We start from the raw sequence: 12016 nt of genomic DNA, 5'->3' as shown, positions 1-12016 counted from the left end.
AGGGAGCTCTGATGACGTCACTTCTCATCTCCCCACCCCCACAGCCCCTAGGGGTACCCGGAGGAGCAGCATCCCAGGGAGGAGCAATGCTAGCTGCTGCATGCACACAGATCACTGTCCGCACGTGGGTGCAGGAGGGGGCGCAGGGGTTGGGGACAAAAGACGGGGGAAGGGGTTGGGGTGAAGGGGGTGCAGCAGAGGGGCAGTGGCTGGTGGCACAGGAGGGGGTACAGGGTTCAGGGGTGAAGGGAATTCAGGAGGGGGCAGTGGCTATTGGCACAGGAAGGGGTGCAGGGGTTAGGGGTGAATTGGGTGCAGGAGATGGCAGTGGCTGGTGGCACAAGAGGGGGTGCAGAGGTCAGGGGTGAAGTGGGTTCAGTAGAGGGGCAGTGGCTGGTGGAACAGGAGGGGGTGCAGGGGTTAGGGGTGAAGGGGGTGCAGACGAGGGGCAGTGGCTGGTGCACAGGAGGGGGTGGAGGGGTCAGAGGTGAAGGTGGTGCAGGATATGGCAGTGGCTGGTGGCACAGGAGGGGGTGCAGGGGTTAGGGATGAAGAGAGTTCATGAGGGGGCAGTGGTTGGTGGCACAAGAGGGGAATATGGGAATTAAGGGCAAAGGGGACACAGTGTAGGGGTTAGGGCACAGGAGGGGGCAGGAGTTGAGGTGAAGGAGGCACAAGGGTTGGGAGTGCAGGAGCTAGGAGGTAAAGGGAGAGGGGGATCGTCTAGGGGCGATGGGGAAGTGCCAAAGTCTAAGTTTTACCCAGGGCACCATTTCCCCTAACGCTGATCCTTGGTAACATTTCTTGCTGGTACGGGGAAGGGAGAGAGATGAGGCGTTTTCTCTCTGTTTCTTTCCTCTCCATTTTTTGCTCATTCCTTCAATTCCAGAATCCTCCCTTGTGTTTCAGACTGTGCAGTGACGCCCTCCCAAACCCAGGCCTCTGGAGCCTTTGGAGCAGAAAGATCCCAGGAGCTGAGGGTGAATCCAGGAGTGAGTAGCTGGCAGGATGGAGTCCTAGCAGTTCTTCTGGGAGCACAGGTGAGGAATGACTCCCCCTTCCCTAGATTCTCCCCATGGGAACAGGGAGGGTTGTGTGATAAATTCCTGTAACACTTCTGCCCCTCTGAGCTGGCAGAAACAAGGGCTGGGTTCAGTATCTAGGGGTTCTGCTTCAATTAAACAATACAAAACTGGCTCGAGCCCCCACCCAGTGACCTGGGACATCACCCCCCTGGGTGCCTCTAGGAGGCAATACTTCCCCTCTTGCAAGCAGGGAGTCTGAGCCGCTCCACTCCACCAGCCATTCCACGAACCACTCCAGTGGTCCCTGCAAACTGCTCTGCTGGGGCAGCAAAGAGCCACCAAATGTTCTGAGGTCTGGAGAAAAATGCCTTCTAGTGAGTAGTGAAAGAGCTCAACCTGTTTAGCTTATCAAAAGAAGATTGAAAGGTGACTTCACTGAAGTGTTGAAGTGCCTTCAGGGAGAGAAAAGACTGGGTATTAAAGGGCTCTTTAATCGAGCAGAGAAAGGCATAACAAGACCCAGTGGCCGAAAAGTGAAAAGAGAAATTCATATTACAAATAGGGCGCAAAAATTCAGCTGTGAGGATGATTCACCACAGGAATAAGCTACCAAGGAAAGTGGTGGATTCGCCATCTCCTGATGTCATTTAATGAAGACTAGATGCCTTTCTGGAATGTTCTTGCCCCCAAAGTAGCTCTTGTGTCATACAGGAGGCCTGTGATATGCAGGGGGTCAGATTAGATGCTCTAATGGTCTCTTCCGGCCATAAAGTTGACTAATTTTTGAAAAACAGAGTGTAGCATTGGGAGCAGCGTCTGATGTTTTCTTGTCTAGCTGGCTTGCTGCCTAGAACGAACACTCCTTGAGTGGCGTGATCCACAGGGAATAGCTCAAACCTCCAAAGGTCTAGGCCAGGGGCAGGACATTGGCACAGCAAGGGAGGGGTGTGACAGTGACATCACAAAGGCCTTTTCCAGGACCTCAGACTATTGGTACAAGGTGGTGGCGAGGTGGTGACCTCACAGAGAGATGCTGACATCAGCCAGGCAGGACAGGGGTGAGGGGCCAGGGAAACCTCAGAGACCCTTGGGGCTTTGCTTCAGCAAGTCTCCTTCTCCAGGTCTCTCTTTGAGGACTGAGAGAGTATTTGGGTTCATGGACGTGAGCGCCAGGAGGAACCTCTTTTGAGTTTTCTCCTTCTCTTGTAGTGATTTTACTAGAAAACAGCCGTCCCTGTTTAGAAGGTAAGAGCCTCCTCGAAGGAAGGGGTATCATGGGGTTGTCACAGTTCAGATGCCAATGCCCCACCGCCCCCACTGTAAGGAAGCTCCTGCCACCTGCTCTGTGTTTGCAGGGCGGGAGAGAGCAGCATCCACAGCAGAGATTTGCTCCTGGCTGCCGGAGCAGAGCAGCAGGCTTAGCTGTCAGAACTTCCTGGAGCTATGAAAGGGGAGGTTCCCATGGCTCTGTAGCAGAATGCAGGGCAGGCGAGTTCACGGCAGGCATTATGGGATACTGGAGGAGGCCAGTTATGGTTATATAATGAAAGGCAGCATCTACACTGGCACTCTGTCCCTTTAAGTTTGCTACAAAAAGCTCTATTCCTCTCATCGAAGTGGTTTTATTTTGTCACCAAAACAGGGCACTTTTGTCACCAGATGTGTCATTGCAATGTGTACACCAGCCACGAGCTGCCGACCGAAGGTGGTCAGACACTGTGTTTTAACCAGATGCAAGCACCATGGCTTAGCTGGCTCAAACACTTGCCTTGTAAGCAGGAGATCCTGGGTTCAGGTCCCTACGGGAGTGGCTTTTGGGGCACATGGTATGGGATACTGTCAGAAGACAAGATTCAGAGCTAGATGGGCCTTCGGCCTAGCCCAGTGTGGTTTTTCTTATGGTTTAAATTATGCTCAGAGCCACTGATAATAGAGTTATTGAAAGTCTGGGAGATAAGAGCTCATAGGACAGTGGTCTAGTCCCCTCGCTGCTGACCCCCTCCCTCTGAGACAGGGGCAGGTCTGAGCTCTCGCACCAAATGCTCATTGTGGCTGCCAGAATCTGTGGGCAGCTCATTTAATTTGCATTGAGGGTTGAGTCCTGCTTTGTGCCCAGTGTCTGAGAATGAAAATCCTAAACCGCCCTTTGAAACAACAACAGCAGCAGGACGCGTTATTGTCCCTGCCCTAAAGCAGACAGACCAATGGAGAAATGCCACTGAGTCCACGGTAATACTCCACTGCCATTTTACCTTTTTTGCTTGCTAAACTCCCTCCCAACCTTGTGGGGTCCCAGACCCCGGTATTGAGCCTGAGCTGAGATGTCTACACTGCAAATTTATCACCCCACGGCCCAAGCCCCAGGAGCCGGAGCTGGCATGGGGCAGCCCTGGATGTTTCATTGCAGTGTGGACATAGCCTAGCATTATGTCTACACTGCCATTAGCACACCCAAGTCACTATTCTCAAACCCTGGGTCAGCTGATTCAGGCTTGTGGGGCTTGTGCAACAGGGTAATAAAATTACAGTGTATACACTTGGGCTTGAGCCCAGCCTCTGAGACTCCACAAGGGGTGAGGGTCTCCGAGCCTGGGCTCCAGTCTGAGCCCAAATGTCTACACTGCAGTTTTTAGCCTCACAACCTGAGCCCCAGGAGCCCAAATCAGATCATCCAGGCCAGCCAGGCCACAGGGATTTTATCTCAGTATAGCTGCACTCTCAGGGTACGTCTACATTGCAATGCAAGCCCAGGGTTAGCAGAAGTCATGTCAGCAGCCCCAACACATAAACCTAAACTATGAGGAAAAGACCCACCCACAAATAAGCTGGGCAGTGTCCTTCTCCCTAAGGTTCGTAAGTCCAGCAACCAAAAGTCATTTAACATGAGCCATCTCCTCTCTGCACCCCACTCACAGCTCTTGTCCTTAGTCAGTGCAAGCCCAGAGGTGCCTCTGTAGAGTTCATCTGCCATCCTGGGTAGAAAAGGGGGGAAATAAGAAGGCACCGTACTCACTATGTTGTCTAGGGACTCACTCACCCCTCCACAGCCACCCTGTCCTAAAGTTGGTCTAACACATCAATTTTAGTATGAGGACACAGGCCCCAGCCCACTTGGCTTTGGAACCAATGTCCCCTGCCTAGCAAGTGCTATTGAATTGAGGGTGAGTCCCTCCGTCTGGGTCTGCCAAGCACAGTTCTGCTGCCCTCGATTCACACAACAAGGACAACAACCCTTTATTTCTCCTGTCCCAATAACAAGGAGACTGGGAATCCAACACCAGCCAAAAGTGATCATTTTGGCAAGCAACCCAACATATTCCCAACCTACTGTAAAATCCACATGAAGACTCATACACGAAACCTTGCAAGAAAATCTTCCTGAGGGGGTCTGAAGCACCTGCTGCTGGGGGAAAGGAAGGAGCTGTGGGTTGAAATTGAGGGGCACTGGGAATAGGAGGGGGTTGTGGGTTGGGACAGAGGAGAAGGGTGAAGAGGAGCAGGCTCTGGTTGGGAGTGAGGAGCAGTGAGCATAGGAGAGACTGAGGGTTGGGACTGAGGGGCACTGGGCAAAGAGGGGACATGGGTTTAGGCTGAAGAGTATCCTCATTTGGGGATCCAGCAGAACAGGGGAAGGCAGCAGGTGATTCTAATTCCATAGGGATATTTTGTGTGTGTGCGTGCAGGGGAGGAACATGCTATATGCCCAGAGGCCTTTATTCCTCCAGCCTGCAAGGACAGAGGGGCTGTCAGGAAGTTGCCCCTTCAATCCCCCACACACAAAGGCCCTTCTTAGAAAAGGCAAAATCCTGAAGAGAAAAAACATCAAAGAAGACTCCAGAAAGACAGATTTTTAAGATATAATGAGCAGTTTATTACCTGACCAGGGACTTGAACCCTCAGATTAAAAGTCTGATATTTTACCAACTGAGCTAGTCAGACTCACAAACAAATACAGCAAGTTGGTGCAGAGGAGAAACTAGTCAAGGAAACGAAAGCAGGAAACAAAAGGAGAAACCTGCTGCTCTCTCTGGCCTGGTCAACACTACGAGTTTATGTCACATTAACCCTGCATCCGTCCACACAAAGAAGCCCTTTATATTGATATAAAGGGCTCTTAATACCGGTATCTGTACTCCTCCTTCATGACGAGTAGTGCTGAAATCAGTATTGCCATGTCAGATTAGGGTTAGTGTGGCTGCAATTTGACGGTATTGGTCTCTGGGCGCTATCCCACAGTGCACCATTGTGACTGCTCTGGACAACAATCTGAACTCGGATGCACTGGCCAGGTAGACAAGAAAAGCCCAGTGAACTTTTGAATTTCATTTCCTGTTTGCCCAGCGTGGAGCGCTGATCAGCACAGGTGACTATGCAGTCCCAGAATCAAAAAAGAGCTCCAGCATGGACTGTTCGTTAGATACTGAAGCTGATCTCTGTATTGGGAGATGAATCTGTTTTATCAGAACTCCGTTCCAAAAGACGAAATACCAAAACATTTGAAAAAATCTCCAAGGCTATGATGGGCAGAGGCCACAATAGGGACTCAACGCAGTGCTGAAACTTAAGGAACTGAGACAAGCGTACCAGAAAGTCAAAGAATGAAATGGACGCTCATGGAGGGAGGGGCGACTGAGGATTGTAGCTATCCCACAGTTCCCGCACTCCTCAAAAACCATTTGAATTCCTGGCTGAGTTCCCAAAGCCTGAAGGGTCAAAAACATTGTCGCGGGTTGTTCAAAGTATATCTCGTTCCCCCGCCTCCTGCCTCCATGAAAGCAAAGGGAAAAAAATCCTCTCTCACCTTTTTTCAGTGTCACTGTATGTCTACTGGATGCTGCTGGCAGATGTGGTGCTGGAGCACTACACAGCAGCATCCCCTTCCCTTCCCTTGCGGACGGCAGACGGTACAGTAGGACAGGTATCCATCATCGTCTTCCCGTGAGTGCTCCTGACTGGCCTCAGTGAGGTCGGCCGGGGGTGCCTGGACAAAGATGGGAATGACTCCCAGGTTCATTCATAGCAGCTGGAGGCTGCGCTCCCCTCCCCCCTTTGATCCCTGCTTGCAGAAGCAATAAAGTCAGTGTTGTTTCAAATTCCTGCATTCTTTATTACTTCATCACACAAATGGGAGGATAACTGCCATGGTAGCCCAGGAGGGGTAGGGGAGGAGCGAAGCAATGGGTAGGGTTGTTGCAGGGGCACCCACTAGAATGGCATGCAGGGCATCATTTCTGCGGGATCTCTAGGGTTCTGACCCGGAGCGCCCGTTTGCCCCTCTGGTTCTTTAGTAGGCTTGCCTGATAATCTAGGCAGAACTGACTCTCCATTAGACAAAACTTAAAGAAGAGAATGACCTGGGGAGTCATTCCTATTTTTGTCCATAAGCCCGTGGCCGACCCCATCGAGGCCAGCCAGGAGCACCCATGACAGCAGCAGATGGTGCAGTATAACTGGTAACTGTCATTGTCAACTTGCAAAGCAGCAGACGGTACAGTAGGGCTGGTAACCATCTTTGCTAACTTGCAAAAAGCAAGGGGATGCTGCTGTGTAGCACTGCAGTACCACGTCTGTCAGCACTATAAAGAAGACATACGGTGACAGTGAAAAAAGGCTGAACGGGCTCCATGGCTGCTGTGCTATGCCGTCTGCCCGGGCAATCCAGGGAAAAGGGCGCAAAATGATTGTCTGCTGTTGTTTTCATGGAGGGAGGATTGAGTGATGACATTTACCCAGACTCACTCATGACACTATTTTTGCCCCATCAGTCATTGAGATCTCAACCCAGAATTCCAATGGGCAGGGGAGACTGCGGGAACTATGGGACAGTTACCCACAGTGCAACGCTCTGGAAATTGTATAAAGTCGAGGACACAGGCCCATACTAAGCCCATTAATTCGGCAGTGTGCGTCCATGTACCAAGGCTAGCATCAATTTCCCTGGCCAGGCCCTTTGGAGGTTTGAGCTACTACCTGTGGTCACCCCACTCAAGGAGCGTTCGTTCTAGGCAGTAAGCTGGCTAGACAGTAATACTTCAGATGCTGCTCCCAATGCTACACTCAGTTTTTCCGAAAACTAGTATCTGTAAAATTAGTCTACTTTCTGGCCAGAAGAGACCATTACAGCATCTAATCTGACCCCCTGCATATCACAGGCCTCCTGCATGACACAATAGCTACTTCTGGGGGAAAGGCATCTAGTTTTCATTGAATGACTTCAGGGGATGGAGATTCCACCACTTTCCTTGGTAGCTTGTTCCTGTGGTGAATCATCCTCGCTGTTGACTATTTGGGGCTTAGTTGTAATATGAATTTGTCTCTTTTCACCTTCCAATCATTGGGTCTTGTTATGTCTTTCTCTGCTCCATTCAAGAGCCCTTTAATACCCAATCTTTTCTCTCCATTAAGGCACTTCAACACTTCAGTGAAGTCACCTTTCAATCTTCTTTTGATAAGCTAAACAGATGGAGCTCTTTCAATAGCTCACTAGAAGGCATTTTTCTCCAGCCCTCAGAACATTTTGGTGGCTTTTTGCTGCCCCAGCTCCAATTTCACAGTATCTTTTTCAAATGAGGACACCAAAACTGGAGACAGTATTCCAATATCAGTCTCACTGATGCCGTGTCACCTCCTGTGATGTTATTGACATAATCTGTAACTTTATAGATCACCATTGTGACCACTGTTCTATATTTACAGCCAATATGATAGAAAGGTTGTTGTGAAAGGGGTCTATGGAGAGGTTCTGATTGGCTGATTATAATTATGCTATCTCTAGATGTGTATCATTTTTGTAGTTGACTTTATGAATATTGGCTCTATGCTGTCTGTATTCAAACTTGTGCTATGCTTCCGAGGAACACCCCAGCCAGACAAGTTGGTGTCAGTTCTGCCTAGCCTGCTTGATGGCCCATTAAGGACCATCAGCTCTACAATCAACCCATTGAGAGAAGGTAGATATGCCTTGTGGCTCAGCAAGGTATGCAGGGACCTGCCTATGGACAAAAGTCAAAGGTTTTTCTATGCCACGTGCTGGATAGAGTGTCCTTGGGACAAAGAAAACAAAGACCACATGGCAAGAGACTTTAAAAGGCTGATGTCTCGTCTCCATCTTGTCTTCAGTCCTACTTCATACCTCTAAAAGGACTTTGCTACAAACGGAAGCTCTGTACAAGGGACTGAATGATCCATCCCAGCTGTGGATGGACTCCAGAGACTTGATTTGAACCTGCAGTTTATTCCATCACTGCTACAAGCCTGAACCCAGAACTTTGCCGTTACTGTATGTGAAGGGTTAAAATTCATGTGCATATTATATAACAACCTGGTCTATGGATTGTGCCAGCTCTTTTCCAGACCCAAAGTCCAGAGTATAATCAAGGGACCAGAAGCCTAGCAAATAGTGACCAGCTAAAAGAAAGCTGGGTAAACAGAAAGCCTTGCTTGCTAAGATAGGCTTGGTCAGCAAATTGCCAGGTGTTGGAGCTAAGAACTAAAGAATTGTATCTTATTCAGAGTTGCAGATTGAACAAAGAATCCCTGTTCCTATTGCGTAAGTCTCTTCTGTAGGGAGATGTTCTTCCCAGAGATCCAACCTTGAGTTTATGAAAAGTTGGCAGATGTCAATATAAGATATGGCTTCCTTCCACCTCCCTTCCCAGGGACCAATGCCTTGCCTTAAGACACACAGAAAACAATCTTTATTGCCATATACTTTCACTGTTTCTTTGCTTTAAACCCTAGGAATGTACCTGGAGAACAATCAAAGGAGTTGCTCCTTTCCTATGGACCTCAAATCAGAATTCAGCGTAGATATTTTATACTAATAACATTTTATCAAAGTATTCATGAAATGTTAACTTGCTAACTTGAGACCATGGGTGGAGATATTATGTAACCTGTTAACCTTTGGCGACTGTGCTTATCATGTCTTGCTGCAAAACCTATCCCAGAGTTTGGAACTCCCTACCCCGTCTCTTTCCCCCACCCATGGAAAATCTATATATTCTATTGTAATCAATTAACAGTGTCTCTGAGACTAATAAGCAAGGTGACACTCTGCCAGTTCTGTGTGTAATAAACTCCTATTCTTGCCCTCTACATGGTGGAGATTTAGGTCCTTCACAGACACCTGCTGAACAAAGAGGAGATTCAGCATCCAGCTTGGCTGAATGTGTCTTCTCTCCCCACAGCTTGGTGATCTTCTGAGGAAATGGAGAAGACTGCCTTTGCCTAGCTGCACATTGCTTGCAAAAGAAACAAGTCTTTTTGGTGGCAAGTGTTGAAAGGAGCCATTAGACAAATGTGGAGACAGGAAAAATGTCCCCCAACTCAACTGGCATCTGTGGATGCTGAAGTCACAACACAAAGTGCTAAACAGTATATGAGCACAGGCTGGTGTCAGAAGAGTCTCTACCAAAGCCTTTTCCACCAGCAGGGGCCTCTCTGTGCGCAGAACTCCTGGTAGTGTGATGGCTGCAGGCAGTGGAGAACTCTATTTTGGCATCTCTTTGTCAGTGAACATCTACAGAGGCTGTGTAAAGGTATTTAGACAGTGATCTTTGGGAAGAGCTGGCTGAAGTGTCTTCCTAGTAACCAGAAGATCCTGGCTTGGCCTGCCAGTTCTTCCGTGCAAGTCTTGAGGGAAATGGGGAATGTCTGTAGTTTGGAATTTGCAGGTGTTGTCCTGGACCATCAAAGGGAACAGTTGCAAGTATTTTTGCAAAGCAGGCACCGTGGTTTGGGTGGCTAAAGCACCTGTCTAGTAAACAGGAGATCCTGGGTTCAACTCCCAGTAGTACCTTGTTCTATGGGTTTTGTCTCCTCTGCTCACATTTTCCTGTGTCTTTCTAGGAAACAGAAGAGACCTCCCTTGGTATCCAAGTCATTGCTTGCTAAGGAAAAGGCTTCTTTGGAGAGAAACATTGGAAAGAATCAAATCACAAGCCTGGAGTTGATGAAAAGGCTGCTGTGACTGGCATTGGCATGGTGGTTGCTTTGACTGCAATTGCTGCAACACAAAAGCCTGCACCACACGTCCTTGTGATTCGCTGGGGATGTCCACACACAGATGTCATGTCATCTTCCTTTTGATTGTCACTGATGAAAAATGGAGCAGCTGGGAGAAAAGTCCCAGAGGCACTTGCCAGGTAAAGTAGAGGTTAGAGATGCAGCACCCAGTGGTGCGTTGCCAAATCTGTCCACTCCTCCCACTTTTTGGTCAATCTTTTGAAGAAGCAGAGAAGACTGCCTCTGCCTTGCAGTGCAAATGCTTCCAAAAGAAACCGGTCATTTTTTCTGACAAGTGTTGGAAGAGGCACCTAAGAAATGTGGAGACAAGGAAAAGGTCATCGTAACTCAACTTGCATCCATGACTCTTGAGGCCACAACGCAGAGCACTGAGCACTGTAAGACCACAGCTGGGGACAGAAGGGCCTTTTTCAAAGGCATTTTCCACTAGTAGGGTCTTCTCTGTTCACAGAATTTCTGATAGTTTGATGTCTGCTGGCACTGGAGATCACTATTTTGGCATCTCTCTCTCTGTCTCAGTGAGCACCCGCTGTGGTTGTTGAAAGTCTGTGATGGGATCTATGGGATGCAACTGAACAGTGGGACCCCTGAGCCCTTTGTCCTACCACCTGGGCTCCCTCTCACACATGTGATGCTGAGACAAGCTGTGAATCTCTGGCAGATATTGCACTTACACAGACATCCGTAGGTAGGGACACAGCCAACTGAATTACATGAATGCTTATGCAGCCACTCATAACACTAATGATAGAAAGTCGCCCCCCCTACAGCTCTGCAGCCTTGCACCCCTGGATCATACCATCTTGCCTTAATCAGAAGCCTGATCAGTGTGAGTTTATTACACAGGGTCCACCCCTCCCTCACTGTGAATAGTACATGAACCAGCCTTGTAATGGAGCTGAGATTTCCCAAGAACTTCAAGCAAAATACACCAGTTTAAGTAGAGCATAAAACAGATTTATTAACTACAGAAAGATGGAGTTTTAAGGATTATAAGTGGTAGGAATAAAAGATCAAAGTAAATTACCATGGAAATTAAAGATAAATTCACAATTTACACTTTACACCTTATTACACTAGGGCGTAGTTCAGTTATGCACACAGGAAGGCTTAATGCTCGAGCTGCTGCACATGCTGGGCAGGCTTAAGGTCGGGCTCCCCATGGCAGGAGAGAAGAAGACTCGGCCCCTGGAGGGGCAGGCTGGGGCTTCCTGGATCCTATTTGCTCACAGCCAGAGCCCTGCCCCCACTCCCAAGTCATCCATGGCGCCCCCAGGTCGGCCAGAATGGAGCAGCAGTTTTCACTGCACTACGTCCACTTATGGCTTTCAGGCAACTCCCAGACTCACCACAGTCCACCATCTCGGCCAGAAAGGAGCCCACTCAGCCTCACCATTGCTGCTTTTCCTTCCCCCCAGAACCCCGCTTCTCCTGGGCTGCAAGTAGCCATCCCTGGGATGCCAACAGGCAGCCACAGGGGTCTGTCTCCCAGCAGCCAACCGCACCTCCGTGGGTTCAGCCCTCAGAAGGGCAGGTGGGGGTTTCCTGGATCCCAGTTGCTCACAGCAAGCCCATCCTCCACCTCTAAAACCATCAGTCATGCCCCCAGGTTGGGCATAAAGGAGCCACCATTCTCCACTTGGACTCAGCTTTGCTTCTTTTCCTTTCACCCAGAACCTCCCTTCTTCTCCTGGGCTGCAAGTAGCCACTCCTGGGAAGCCAAGAGGCAGGCACAGGATTCTACCTCCCAGCAGCCAACCACACCTCCCCAGGCTTTGCAGAATGAAGGGTGGTGCTCTACTAACCCCACTTAGCCGCACAGCTTCTTCCCTGCCTTCCTCAGCTCAACTTTCCTCTATTGCCCCATTCCTGCCTCACTTCCTCCTTTGGCCAGTCACGCTAAGGAGCCCAGCAGGAAGTGAGAGCCTCTATAGGCCAACCTCCAACATCAGAGGTGGCCAAGC

At 49.4% G+C, this 12016-nt stretch overlaps 1 protein-coding gene across 1 annotated transcript in view; it reads right to left on the bottom strand.

The window, feature by feature from the left end:
- Positions 1-12016, bottom strand: part of LOC127054291 (zinc finger protein 560-like) — a 228436-nt gene that overhangs the window by 80084 nt on the left and 136336 nt on the right. The gene's annotated exons all lie outside the window — the stretch shown is intronic.

Source organism: Gopherus flavomarginatus, chromosome 6 (assembly GCF_025201925.1).
Source record: "Gopherus flavomarginatus isolate rGopFla2 chromosome 6, rGopFla2.mat.asm, whole genome shotgun sequence".
In the NCBI taxonomy this organism is placed as follows: domain Eukaryota; kingdom Metazoa; phylum Chordata; order Testudines; family Testudinidae; genus Gopherus; species Gopherus flavomarginatus.
Note: the sequence above shows the minus strand (reverse complement) of the source record. Positions and strands in the feature narration are given on the sequence as shown.